This window comes from Ursus americanus, chromosome 6 (genome assembly GCF_024610735.1).
Source record: "Ursus americanus isolate L20-20 chromosome 6, mUrsAme1.1.p, whole genome shotgun sequence".
NCBI classification, from domain to species: Eukaryota; Metazoa; Chordata; class Mammalia; order Carnivora; family Ursidae; genus Ursus; species Ursus americanus.
The window spans coordinates 77,353,098-77,366,222 of NC_142132.1; the positions used below are offsets into that span (position 1 = coordinate 77,353,098).

The 13,125-nt window shown below is 40.3% G+C and overlaps 1 protein-coding gene across 2 annotated transcripts in view; it reads right to left on the minus strand.

Moving 5' to 3' along the window:
* PRKG1 (protein kinase cGMP-dependent 1) overlaps positions 1-13,125 on the minus strand; it is a 1,185,335-nt gene that overhangs the window by 734,269 nt on the left and 437,941 nt on the right. The gene's annotated exons all lie outside the window — the stretch shown is intronic.

Genomic DNA, 13,125 nt, shown 5'->3' on the forward strand with positions numbered 1-13,125 from the left:
AAGGATTCTGCCGAGCAATTAAAATCAATCAACATAATGATTCCGTAAATTTTAAGCTATCAGTGACTCAATTCAGTAAAACGTCCAAGTCATAAAATAGAAGTGCCAGCAGGTCATTGCGAAAATTGGGAAAAACCCAGTTCAAATACTCCACCTTCATTTGAAGCTGGGCCAATTCAGCCAGCAGAGAAGTATTACAGCTGAGCATCTCTGTAAAAAGACCCCAGGGGCGCCTGCGTAGCGCAGTCATTAAGCATCTGCCTTCGGCTCAGGACGTGATCCCAGCGTTCCGGGATCGAGCCCCGCATCAGGCTCCTCCGCTGGGAGCCTGCTTCTTCCTCTCCCACTCCCCCTGCTTGTGTTCCCTCTCTCGCTGGCTGTCTCTGTCACATAAATAAATAAAATCTTTAAAAAAAAAAAAAAAAGACCCCAACTCTCTCATACTCCTTGCTATCCCGGTGTCATCAGTCTGTTCACAAAGGGCTTGCCTAAGAGCTTCTAATCCAAAGTATTCGTAAAACATGCACACAAAGTGTTAATATTCCAGTTCAAGTTATCAAGTTGCCCAGACCAAGAAGAATTCGCACATCAAGATCAGGGAAGAAACCACTTTTTTTTTTTTTTTAAGATTTTATTTATTTGATAGAGAGACACAGCAAGAGAGGGAACACAAGCAGGGGGAATAGGAGAGGGAGAAGCAGGCTTCCTGCTAAGCAGGGAGCCTGATGTGGGGCTCGATCCCAGGACCCCAGGATCGATCCCAGGACTCCAGGATCATGACCTGAGCCGAAGGCAGATGCCTAAGGACTGAGCCACCCAGGCGCCCCAATGGAAGAAACCACTTTTTAACAGCAAACACTGAGCAGAAAAACACCGGGAAACAAGGATTGGAAGAAAAGGCACAATCATGTTACCGTACGACTGAAAAGCTCAAAGAGAAGATGAAAACAAAATCCAGCCACCTTGACCCTGAATAAAACCTTAAGAAGGACAGAAGCCCACGGCGACTATAAACAAATAATCAACTTTCAGAATTGGGCGTGTGCATTAGAAAGTGGAATGAGATGATCTTTCCTTTTAGAGCATTCAGGAAGGGAAAGAAGAAAGTGCAAAATGTTCAGAAAGTACTCTTTCTGGGTAGGGGGTTATAAGTGATTTTTAAAATCTCTTTACAGGTACATATGTTCCAAACATTTTATGATTAAAAAATATTTTAAAAAAATTTAAAGGTATGTTCAATTAATTCAAAGAAGTATTAGGGGGAAGAAAATCAACACAGAAAAATAGTCCTGCTGTTCTTATAATTATTTACTGTTGTTCTTGGCCTGAGCCATCTGGTTGAAAAACAGGAATTGCAAGTAGGAGATTAAGAGAATCAGTAAATAACATATCAGAGCTCTCGTTAGGTGTTTTCTTCTGCTGCCTTTTCAAATCTAAGACTCTTCAAGTGTCCTGATATGTTTTTTAAAGGTCTCTAAACATCTACACTCCCCTTCCATGTTTATTTGTCCTAAACCTAATGACACACAAAGGGAGTTAATTCTTGACGTCTCAGGTCTCTTCCAAACTCAGATGTGAGCTTCAGAAGATGTTTAGCATTTCAGAAACTCTATATATCTTTTTTTTAAATGATTTTTTATTATATTATGTTAGTCACCATACAGTACAGAAACTCTATATTATCTTGATCATCTTAAAACTTCCAATAATACATTTTGTGCTGCACATAGTTTGGGCCATTTCACATGAGAGAGAGTCCTTCCTCTTTTGTTTTCAGCAGCTCATCCTGCTCTGTGTTATGCTCAAACTTCATGGATAACAGTGACTGGATGTATGTCAGTGGTAAATTCCATGTAAATTGCTAGATATCTGCCTTAAAGTACTAAATGACAATGAAAGGCAGTAAATATGAACAATTTCCACGACTTGGGGCGACTAACTTTAGGGAAACCAGGAATTGCTTAATTCAAATACAGATGAAAGGCCAAGGTTTTGGCAGGGGAAATAAGGAGCTTGAATCTGTTGGGGGTGGGGGAGCAGAGTAGACAAAGGATTTCAATCATTCTTAAAACTGTGGCCATTGTCAGCATCTTTATCCAGAAAGGACATGGTAAATACAGAAGATTCATGTGCTTTCCTGAGGCATTAAAATGGGACAAACGAACGGGACACCAAAAGTGTTGAATTTTCAGGCTACACCTTACGATAAAAATTGTAGGTGGCATTTGTCTGAAATACTACTTTGGAAAATAATTGACATTTTAAAGGCATGTCCAATAGTATCTATTGTTCATCTGTCCAAGGCCTTGGTGCTCTAGGCGCCCACCCAGGGCTGTGCACACGTACCATAAACACACACATTTCTCACGGACGTCTTGAGAATCCAGCCCAGGAGGGAAGGGAGGACAAGAAGACTCAGACGACACAGTATTCTTTACTTTCGCACCATCCAAAGGCACGCCTTCAAACAGAAGTGAGATCTCACATTCCCCAACATTCCTACCTGTACTTTGGGTTCGATGTTAGGGTTTCTTGGACCACTTCATTCAAACGGTACATCTGAACCGACTTTTCTGGGTAATGGCAGTGGCGAAAGGAGGTCTGTCTCTGCATGTGGGATGTTTCCAGGGACATCAGCCTCTGGAACACGTTCCCTTCCCACACCTGTCTCCCTCTGGCTTTCAGACTGGGCTCTGGGTCCCTCAGTGGTACTCCTCAGGTTCTGCAGGTAATGAAGGTCCCAGCTACTACCTAACCCTTTCGTGCCTTTGTAGTGTTAGTTGTAATGACGACAACTGTGAAAGAACAGTTAAGTGCTTACTGGATGCATTCCATGCTAGGTTCGCACGAAGCCATTCACAGATAGCCCCTCATTTAATCTTTGCAATAATTATAAGATAGATCCTTTCTACTTTAAAGGTAAAAGAACGGAGGCCCAGGAACGACTGAGACCCACGAAATTATTTTCCAAAGGGCAGACAGCAAGTGGCAGAGATTCAGAACCCAGACAACAGGATTCTAGAGCCTAGCCTCTGAACTAGTCTACTCTTGAATTTAGGCACAGGTCAGTTTCCATCTCCACAGAGCTCGTCCACGTCAGCCCAGAGCCATTGCTCCTCCCCTCTTTCTTGAAGTCTCTTGTTTGCCAGGAATTCCTTAACATCTCTCTTAATCCACTCTCTCCAACTAGATTACAAATGCTTTACTTGTAGGGCTATGCCCTCTCTCCGTGACGCTCGCTGGAGTGTTTAGCACTGCCTGGAGAATTTGATTCCAGCCTAAGACATTGCCGATAAATGACAACACAGATTAGAAGTTGGATCTTCATGGATCAAGTGCCGGGAACAAAGTTTGAGATGATACAGTTCAAAGTCTTACTGGGGACTGCCTGGGAGAGAGGTACCGGGGAGCAATCTAGATGTGTGAGCTTAAGGAAGTTACTCAAACCTTCCACGGCTCTGAGGCTTCACCTGTGCATTGGTGTCATTGATCCCTAGGGAACAGGGCACTGTGAAGTTTAGAGAGAGAGCCATGGCCAGTGTAAAGGATGAGAGAGCAGAAGGCAGACTGAGGGCCACGCACAAGCTGACACCCCACCACCCGCAGGTGGGATCTGCGTGACATTCCCCAGGTGCTCCTGCCTGCTCTAAAACTAAGGGAAGGAAAAAAAAAAGAAAAAAGGCTCACCGACAGAGATCACAGTCCTGCAGGATGGAGTCTCCATCAGTTTACCAATGTCATAGTGATTTACAAGCAAACAGCATTCTTATCAAGAGCCTAACTTCCAGAGACCCATAGACTCAATTTCCTGGGGCCCTAACATCGCCCTCCCCTCAACAGTGGGGAGGGAAACACAGGTAGAAGGGAATGTAAATAAAATAAAATGTCCTTATAACCTGCAGCCCACTGACAAATACTCGAGGCAGGTAGAGTATAACCTTCCTCCAGGGAACTCCCACCTGTCTTAAAGTTAATGCCTTGCTAGAGGGAAAAGCTACCTTAGCTTGACAATAGCCAGGCTTCCAGTATCCTGTGAGTCTTCTGTAGCATGTCAGAGTCCTCTTGGACACCCCCTGTGTCCTTACCTCCCCCAACTCCCAAGAATATAATCAGTCACCCCTCACACTGCCCACAGGTCCTGTCTGCACCAAAGACATCTCAAGAATTCTTTCTTGGCCGTCAGCTCGGGACCTCATCAACATTCCAAAACTATATCATAAGTACATGAAGATATGAAGATAATTTATCAAGAATTACGACTACTGGGTACACAATGTACCCCTGGATTCAACTAGAGCTGTGTTATCTGAACCAAAAAAAAAAAAAAGCCTTAGAAGTGCTGAATCCACGGATAAGAGTAAGAAAGCATGAAGAGTAAGGGGGTACAGAGCTACTAGATGGGGTTCCTGGAGGCTGCCCCCCATCTGTCACCAGCGAAATCTGCTCATATAAACTTCATACACAAAAGCACGCCATGAGATTTTGCTTTAGAAAGAAAACAAAAAAAGAATTGTTATGAAGATAGTTTGCACAACACTGTTAGATCCTGTTCAGAAAACTTACAGACAACAATGCTTTCAAGTCAATAAAAAGTTGCTTTATTACAAGTGGGAGGTATTATGAGGGCATAGAGTGCTACTGTTAGCAGACTGTCCTTTAGAGAAAACAAGGCATAAGGAACGCTTTGGTATAGAAGACACTGTCTAGCCTCCGAAGCCCCCACCCTTTCTCAGCCCTCTCCTCCCTGCCTTTCTGAGCACCTAACACTAATTTTCTAGGATCTACTGCCACATTCACAGTCAAAACTCAATTCCTTCAGACCAGAGCAGAAATGAGCTGGCTAGCTTCCTCACAGGCAACCTGCAACACACCAGACCTCAGAAATCTACATGTCTTAGTTCCAAGCAACCCCCCATGTCTTTCTCAACAACTGAAATACAATCTTCTCATCTTCTAATTATTAGATGCTAAGAGATCTGCAATCTACCTAGCACTGCTGAGCCCTTCATGTGAATTTGATCAATAACCACCTGCATGGACTAAAAAGGACCTTTTCCACTCTTGGTCCAATAGAGTGGATTTAACCCAACAGGGAAAAAAACTCTACTTATTCAGATATTTCCAAGCCCCTTGTTCTCTTAAAAATGTCCATCCATATTTGTTTTCACGTAATCCAAACTACATTCATGACTATGAGAAAGAACAATAAAAATCAAATGAAATTCTTTTCTTGTTCTGTTTTCCTACCAACATCTTAGCCATTGAATTCAATAAATCTAAAAGCTATTCTTGTTAACAACATAGCCCAGCAGTCCATGATTTTTTAATTTTTTCCTTCCCTCTCAACCTGTTCTTCTTTTAATTCTACTTCTCACTATTCTTCAAAAGAACATGTTAATAACCAGCACAGGGCTGGTAGTCTTCCACTAAGGCCTTGTTTCACTCCTTAAAAGAAGAACACAACTTTTCTTAAATATCTCTGCATGACAGCAATAAAATAACTAGGAGGGGAAAAAAAAACCTAGAATGATGCCCAGAATAATAGTAATTATTATAGTGTCTGTAATTTTTCTTTTAAATACTTCAATATTGACAGTTCAATGCAGGAAAGAGTGTGTTGTTTGAAGGTTAATACAAATTAAGTACCTGTAGGATGTAGATCACTGGTCCTCAAACTCTGGATGCCTCTGAATCACCCGGAGGACTTGCTTTACACAGATCGCTGTTGCCTGCCCCAAAGATTGGAGAAATGGAAACTCTCTGGCATCTTCTAACAAGTGCCCAGGGGATGCTGGGGCCGTCCCGGGCACCATACTTTGATAAATGCTGTAATACACATTTGAAGCTCCCTAATCAAGAGTCCACACTTGGGTGTGGGTAGTGGGCATCTTATGGACTTCACTCAAAGGTCTACCTGCTTGAGGGAAGGAGGGGAGGGAGACCTAGTGACTGCCTCAGGACTGCTACCTAACTTGGCATCAGTTTGGAAATGAACTAGCATTGATGGACTCCATGATCTTGGCCTCCACTTTCTCATCTGCAGAATCAGAGACAATTTCTCTCACCTACTAGACTGGGATATTTTGAGGATCGCCTTAGATAAAGCATGGGTAACAGGGTGTAAATTTTAAAGCTCTCTTCATGATTACTTAGAAACATATCCAGTCAACAAAGGGCATCCCATAAGAAGAGTGGGCTGCTCAGACTGACCAATGAATCGCCAAGATTGTTTTTCCTCTAGGGAAAACAAGAGTAAACGTGTTTGTCATGACTCTTGTTTTTTCTTTTAATAGATTTGTTACGTAAGAAAAAATAAAACAAAAAATTCCTTTATTAAATGTTTCTGAATTCCCGTTTAAATTTTTGTAATTCTTACTTTAAAGAAATTCATTGACTGGTATATTTCATAAAAGACATGTGTAGCTACTTAGTGATGTCTTAAATGTTGAACCATACAGTTGCATCATATGAGGCACTCAACTATTTCAATACACCACACAAACTAGATCCCACATTTGGTTCAGATTGCTTGTTATGGGTCTCCAAGGCTTTAAGCTTATGACCTTCTCTTCATTCTATCACAGGATTCATCCTTTTGTAACAGATGTACTGAATGTGGGTCCATATGTTACAGTTTAAAAATTTTAAAAACCCACAATTATAACACGCTGCGTCACTTTTTTATGGAAATGAAGCCTGAAGCCTTAGGTCAACAGAAACAGTCCTACAGATACGCTCGTGTTTAAACGCAAAATGAGCCACTGCAGATGAAATGTGAAAGCTTACGAGAGCAGCAGAGCAAAGCGGTGTCATACTCATGGACCTCCCTCTAACCACACAGCTACGTGCTATGGGGCTGTCGCTTAAGCCCTGTTACTTCAGCAACAACGTGAGGGTAACACCACGCCACCCCAAACACTCTGAGCTTAGAGCAGCGCCCTCAGCCTTCGGATGTTCTCTGCTGGCATTTGTTGCTCCTGTCATCTATCACAATCCACGGACAGGAACGTTTCATTTTAAAAAATAATAATTACATAACATACAGTATTGACCTATGTTACTACTTTGCTTTTTCTTCTTTCAATCAGCTGAGTAAATACTAAAATTACCTCTTAGCAAATTCTTGAATAAATTAAGATTCAGTATCCCAAAACGGACACAACCTTTACATTGTATGAGAGCTTTCCTTCTTTCCTTCCTTCCTTTCTTCATCAGTTTCACTTATGTATTTTTTAATGTAAGCTCTATGCCACACCTGGGGCTTGAACTCATGACCCTGAGGTCAGGAGTCACCTGCTCTACCCACTGAGCCAGCCAGGTGCCTCCTGTGTAGGAACTTTTTATGGTGCAGGCCATTGCAGAAAATTCTGCAAGATTAAAGAAGCTGCTAAAAAAAATTTTTAAAAAATAAAAATAAATCAGCCTTCCTTGCCCATCATTATTTACTATTAAATTATCTGTGATCCTTAAAAATTCATATCCCATCCGGGAAAGCCTGACTATTCTCTAGATATAGGGAACACTCAAGGTACTCCATTAATTAAAGGAGGGAGGGAGAGTAATTTATGTAGCCAAAGAAGGAATTAAGTAGTATTGCCCTCCTCTGACGATAAGAGGTATTCCCTTCCTCCCCCAAGAAGCATTTGCCAACGTATGCCTGACACCTGAGCAGAGTCAATATTGAATCCAAATCTCCTTTTAAAAGTAGATAAATATAAATCAAATACATTCTGACTACACCAATTCCCATCAGGACTAGAAAAAAAATTCAACCTATAAAAGAAAAACATTGTAGGGGCACCTGGTCAGCTGAGTCAGTAGAGCGTACAATTCTGGGTCTCTGGGTTGTAAATTTGAGCCCCACATTGAGGGTAGAGGTTACTTAAAATCTTAAAAAATAAATAAATAAATAAATAAATATTAAAAAAAAAAAAACAAAGAAAAACAGTGTAGTTTACTGTTTTCCTCTTCTCCGAAATTCACTTTTATTTCACTCAAACAATAGAGAAATGAGAGGAAATAGGTTTTGTATATGTGTTTGTTAGTCTATTATGTGGCACCTTGGGTACCTAGTGAATTGATTCCTTTAATAAAGAAATGTATTTCTCAGGGATTACATAACTGGATTTATGTTACTCATTTCACAGTATTCTTTAATAGACAAGTGTTTTACTAAAAGGGATATTGTCTAACTCATTAAAGAAGGGTACCTACTTCCCCAGGATGCGGCCGGACACTGTTTTGTTGTCCAGGATGACAATTCCTGGGCTGTTTCTCGACTGTTCTTCTGTAATCTGGGTCCTACTTCTCGTCATCATCAGCCTGAATTTACTTTGTTTCTCCTTTCTCCTCAGGATTCTTGGGAGAAGGCATGCATTAGACTAGGAGAATGCAAAGCGTACATCTTTTTAATCGGCCTCGAAGGCAGAATGGAGACATTCTCATTAGCATGCTTATGTCCCGTGCTTCCGTGCTCTGGCACAGGGAGTGTGACAGTCCCAGTCCATCCTGCTCATTAAAACCCCAGGTAATAACCGCATATAGGACAAACGTTGGTGTTCGCAGACAATGTTGCTTCATTTCCACAAGTGAACGTAACTTTATCACAAATGATGCTTTATGGAACGAAACAATGATATTTCCTAAAAAGTGCCTAACTGCTTACTTCTTCATTCAATCATCTTCATACTTAAGGTTCACAGCCATTAGAAGAGCTTTATCTAGGACTCCTTTTTATTAATAAAATTGGCATTCATTTCTCTGTGACTTTATCGATAAACGGCACTGTTGACCTTATAAGAATTACATTTAGAGCACACAGAGGTATTTGAGCAAGAAATGTTAGTCATATCTTTTAATTTCTTTTCCCTATTCTTTAGTGGTTTTTGTTTTGTGTTTTCTTTTTTTTTTGACAGTTGGCAGATTTCTCTCAGTCACGTTGAATAACAGATTTGAAACAAAGCTATGAGGGAACATACAAGCCACCTTAATGAGCAGACTCAAATGTATTTTAAAAATTAAAAAATAAACTGAAAAATCCAAATCTTTGAACTTTGTTCTTAAAATGCCTATGACACACTGAGATATCTTGGTCAACTCCCCCTGTACAAATATCCTAGGAAAGCTTAGGTAAACCTGACAGTATTCAAAAGCGGAGGCAGAAAGTTATTTTTAGCAGATGTTACTGAAGTCATCAATTTCTTATAGAATATTTAGGCTCTTTTATGTTAATACTCAAGTATTTTAGTATCTAAGGAATGTTTAAATACCTGCTATAAATAATCTAAGGAAAAATAATTACTCAGATATTTTGCTCAAATCAATTCATGAAAGAGCCTCACACCCCACACCCCTCCCCCCAAAAAATTTTGCAGATAATTTTCTATGGTTTCAACTTATTCTGGTATTGAGAGATTTTGCTACAAAGAGAAGGGCTGGGTTTTACTAGAGCCTATTTGAATGAGACTGTTTGAAGAATACACTGCCTAAGGTTGGGGGATTTGCAAGCTAGACACTCAAAAGTAGGAGGAACAGATGTCAATTTAGTATCTTCAAGCAAAAATACCCCAATTCACGTACAATTGTAGTTGGGAACAAAGAGGCAAAAAGAAAAAAAACCCTATGTAGTTGTGAGACCTGTTTGTGGGGAACGCAGGTAAAACAAGACCATAGCATAAATGTCCTTGCAAATTCACACACGGGGCATGTGTCACTGAACACCTCGCTCATTGTAAGGTAAATGCTTTCCCATTCTATTTGTAAGTTTCCAGCAACTTCAGTGTCTCCGGGGGTGTGTGTATGTGTGTGTGTGATTTTAAGAACCTTGGGCACAGAAGCAAGGGAAGAAGCCCAGGGTGAGTATAAGCTGATACTGCTCAGGCCGTGAGGTAGTGAAAAGTTAAACCTCCACCAGAAATGACATTTTAGGAAGAGAAGATGGTAATAGGCCTCCAGGTATGGGAACCAAGGGAGCAAGAGCTCTATTAATGGGTGTATTCCAAGTCCCTAACCTTTGTGGGGCTTGAAAATGGATAGTAAAACTCTTTTATCTACACAATCCCAAAATATTTAGAAAAAATGTGAAATTCAAACACCACTGGAGACATTGTTTGGTGTCGTGGAAATCAGATGTAACAACTGATTTCTTTCCTCCCCGTGGCACCTGGAGCGTTCGTGAGGGGCCACACAATCCAAGTGGCCACGTTTACAGACAGTTAAAGAATACTTGCGCGTTTAACCCAGGAATAACCTCAAGACATTTGTTACTATTTTTTCCAACAAAATGTTACTTTTATGTATTTTGATATACTCATTCCTCTAGCGGAAAAAAAAAATCAATGGTGCTGTTTTCTAAGATAGGAAGAGACTCTGAATATAGATTTCCTTCACCATTGTATGAGGTTTTCCTTCCATGTCATTATGGTTTCAATTCTAAAATGGTTATTCTTGGTGCTATCAGATCGCATTCCTGGTGTTACCACCATAACCAGTGGTACACGTTTATTTATTTCCAGAGGAATGCCAACTGATTTCTCCCAGATGAAAAACAAAGGAGTTGTTTCAAACTACTACGGAACTTCTTTCTGTTGAAGCATTATGAACAAGCATATCCTATTTTATAGCCTCTATCAATCTATAACTTTAATAAGAAAACTTTTTTGATACCCTAAGTTAAAAAATAAAAAAACAAAAAACCCACAGGTAATAGAATCTTCTTTGTTAGCAGGAAGTCACTGGGATTTATTTATTCATGGCCTGATACAATTTCAAAAAAGTGCTCTTTTGAACAAGAAATGACTCATATACATCGAGGAGCTCTTGAATGTCACCCAGGATTCAGTTACCACTGTGAGATTAAAAATGCATTACAATGCTCAGCAGCTTTCAGGCTGATGAGGGAGAGAGAAAGGAGAAAGGGATCATGAAAGAAAGTAGGTGATGTTGAGAGAAAGGGGGTCACAACCCATGTAAGTGAGAAAGAAAGAGGCAAGATAGACAAGCTATCAAATAGGATGGGCGGTCTCCTTGGACTTAGACTCTTAGACCCAAGTGGATGAATCCATTTTGAAAGGTATTCTAAGCGGTCATTACTGGCAAAATGACGGTTAAGAAGAAATGGACAAGAGTCGGCAAAATCCTGAATCCTGAGAAATGACTGGATCTAAAAAGCCAAATAAGGACATTTTGAAATAGCACACATAATGAATAAGACAGCACTGGCGGGGGGGGGGTTATATTCTGTAGACATTTGGTATAAGTAGCATCCATAATGGAACCTAATCAGAATTATAAAGTGATCAGCTTGAGAGTTGAATTTAAACATAAACTGAAAGTGGTACTTAAGGATCGTGGTCACAAGTATAATCTCCCTGCATAGTGTGGGAGACGGGACAAAGGTCCCGCCTAAGAAGTAGTTATTATTCACAACGTACAGTTCTTCACAAGACATTCCGAATATGTTGGCAATAGATATTTTTCCTTATTCATCCAGAAACCTCTGCGCATCTATACAGGCAGACATGGTCTGCACTCCATCACCCTTAGGTTCTTTTCTCCATACAAGCTCCACATCTTAAGAAGGCACTATGAACACACGCGTGCACACGCACACACACGCACACGCACACACACGCCTGGGCACGTGCACCTTTTCTGCGGCTGTGTTAAAGAATGTGCTCCATTACTCACTGTCTATGACGTAGATGGTCTGACGCCCCCCAAATGGCTAGGATTCTAATTTGCATTCAACACCTACTTCCTCCTCACTGAATCAGATCCAAAGTGTGTGTTTAAATTTATCCAACATGAGTACGATAGCTCCTGCGGATGAACACCATTTTACAGGAACCTAATAAATTTCACAAAGCAAAGCAATCATCTCATGAACAAAAAATCTTTGCCGCAAAATTAATTTAAATACATTATTTAGTCTATCTCAAAGATTTCTTTCATAATTCCAAGTTTCAACAGATTAAGCACATGTTACTACCAACTACTGACCTTTTTGGAATCATGGTTTTTCATTAGAATTAAATGAGCAGCGTACAAGGCTGAAATATTTTAAAATATTCACAACTCACTATTCACCATTCTGAGAAAGCCTGTTTTAATCAAAATGTGTTATTCTGGCCTTTCGACCTACCAGGATTGTAGTTCTCAGAAAAATGCAGCATGATAGCATAATCCGTTTCACTTAATAGTGTCATGACTATTCTTTTCTACTTAAGGCACTCCTTATGCGAGTTCAACTTGTGGCAGATTGTTTTGCTTCACTGGGCTTCATTATTCTTTGAGTCGTGCAATTAAATGATCACATAAAATAAAAACCTGGTGGTGCCCATCATTCAAAAGAGTTTTGTGCTTTCAAAGATCAAGAATCGAATGCCAAGAACTCATCCTAGGAGGGCCCCCACCGCAACTGACGTCCCAGCGACCGACTTCAAAGAATAAAAAGGCGATTCACTAACAAGGCATGTAGGACAATTTCTGGGATTCTGGCTAGCCACGCAGTCTGAATTCTCTACAATCCAAGGTTCAGTGGCTTACTGGTAGCCATAGGCCACACTGCTGAGAAAAAGAACCCCAATATACTAAACAGTCAATGGCATCCAGCCAAAACTAATTGATAATCTGTCATTCCGCCAATAGCATTTAAAAAAAATAACAAAACCTAATCGAAATGATTTGTGATTGCAGTCACCCACAGGATTATGTGTCAGAAGAACGTCTCCATCATGAAATGCATCTGTCTAAAGATGTAATGGACCTTCCATTGTTGGCTTTTGCATTCAGCTCTGTTTCCACGCTCCTTCCATCCTATACGACCACTTCCCCTCACCCCCCAACTATTGCAGCTGTTTCTACTGAGCAATAAAAGTTACTAGAGAAATCATATATACACATACATGTAAAATTAGGGAAACAAGCTGCTTTATTGCCCCGATTTAAAATAAGCTCAATCAGTAGAAAAGAAAAATACTATAATATACAGCTTGATGAGCAGCTGAAGACAAAAATATACTCAGACACGATTTTAGAATTCAAGCTCTCTCTAGCTCAATGATGTTTGAATGAGATGAAGGACATTTCTCCTTTAAATTTTTTCTAAACCACTGAATGAACACG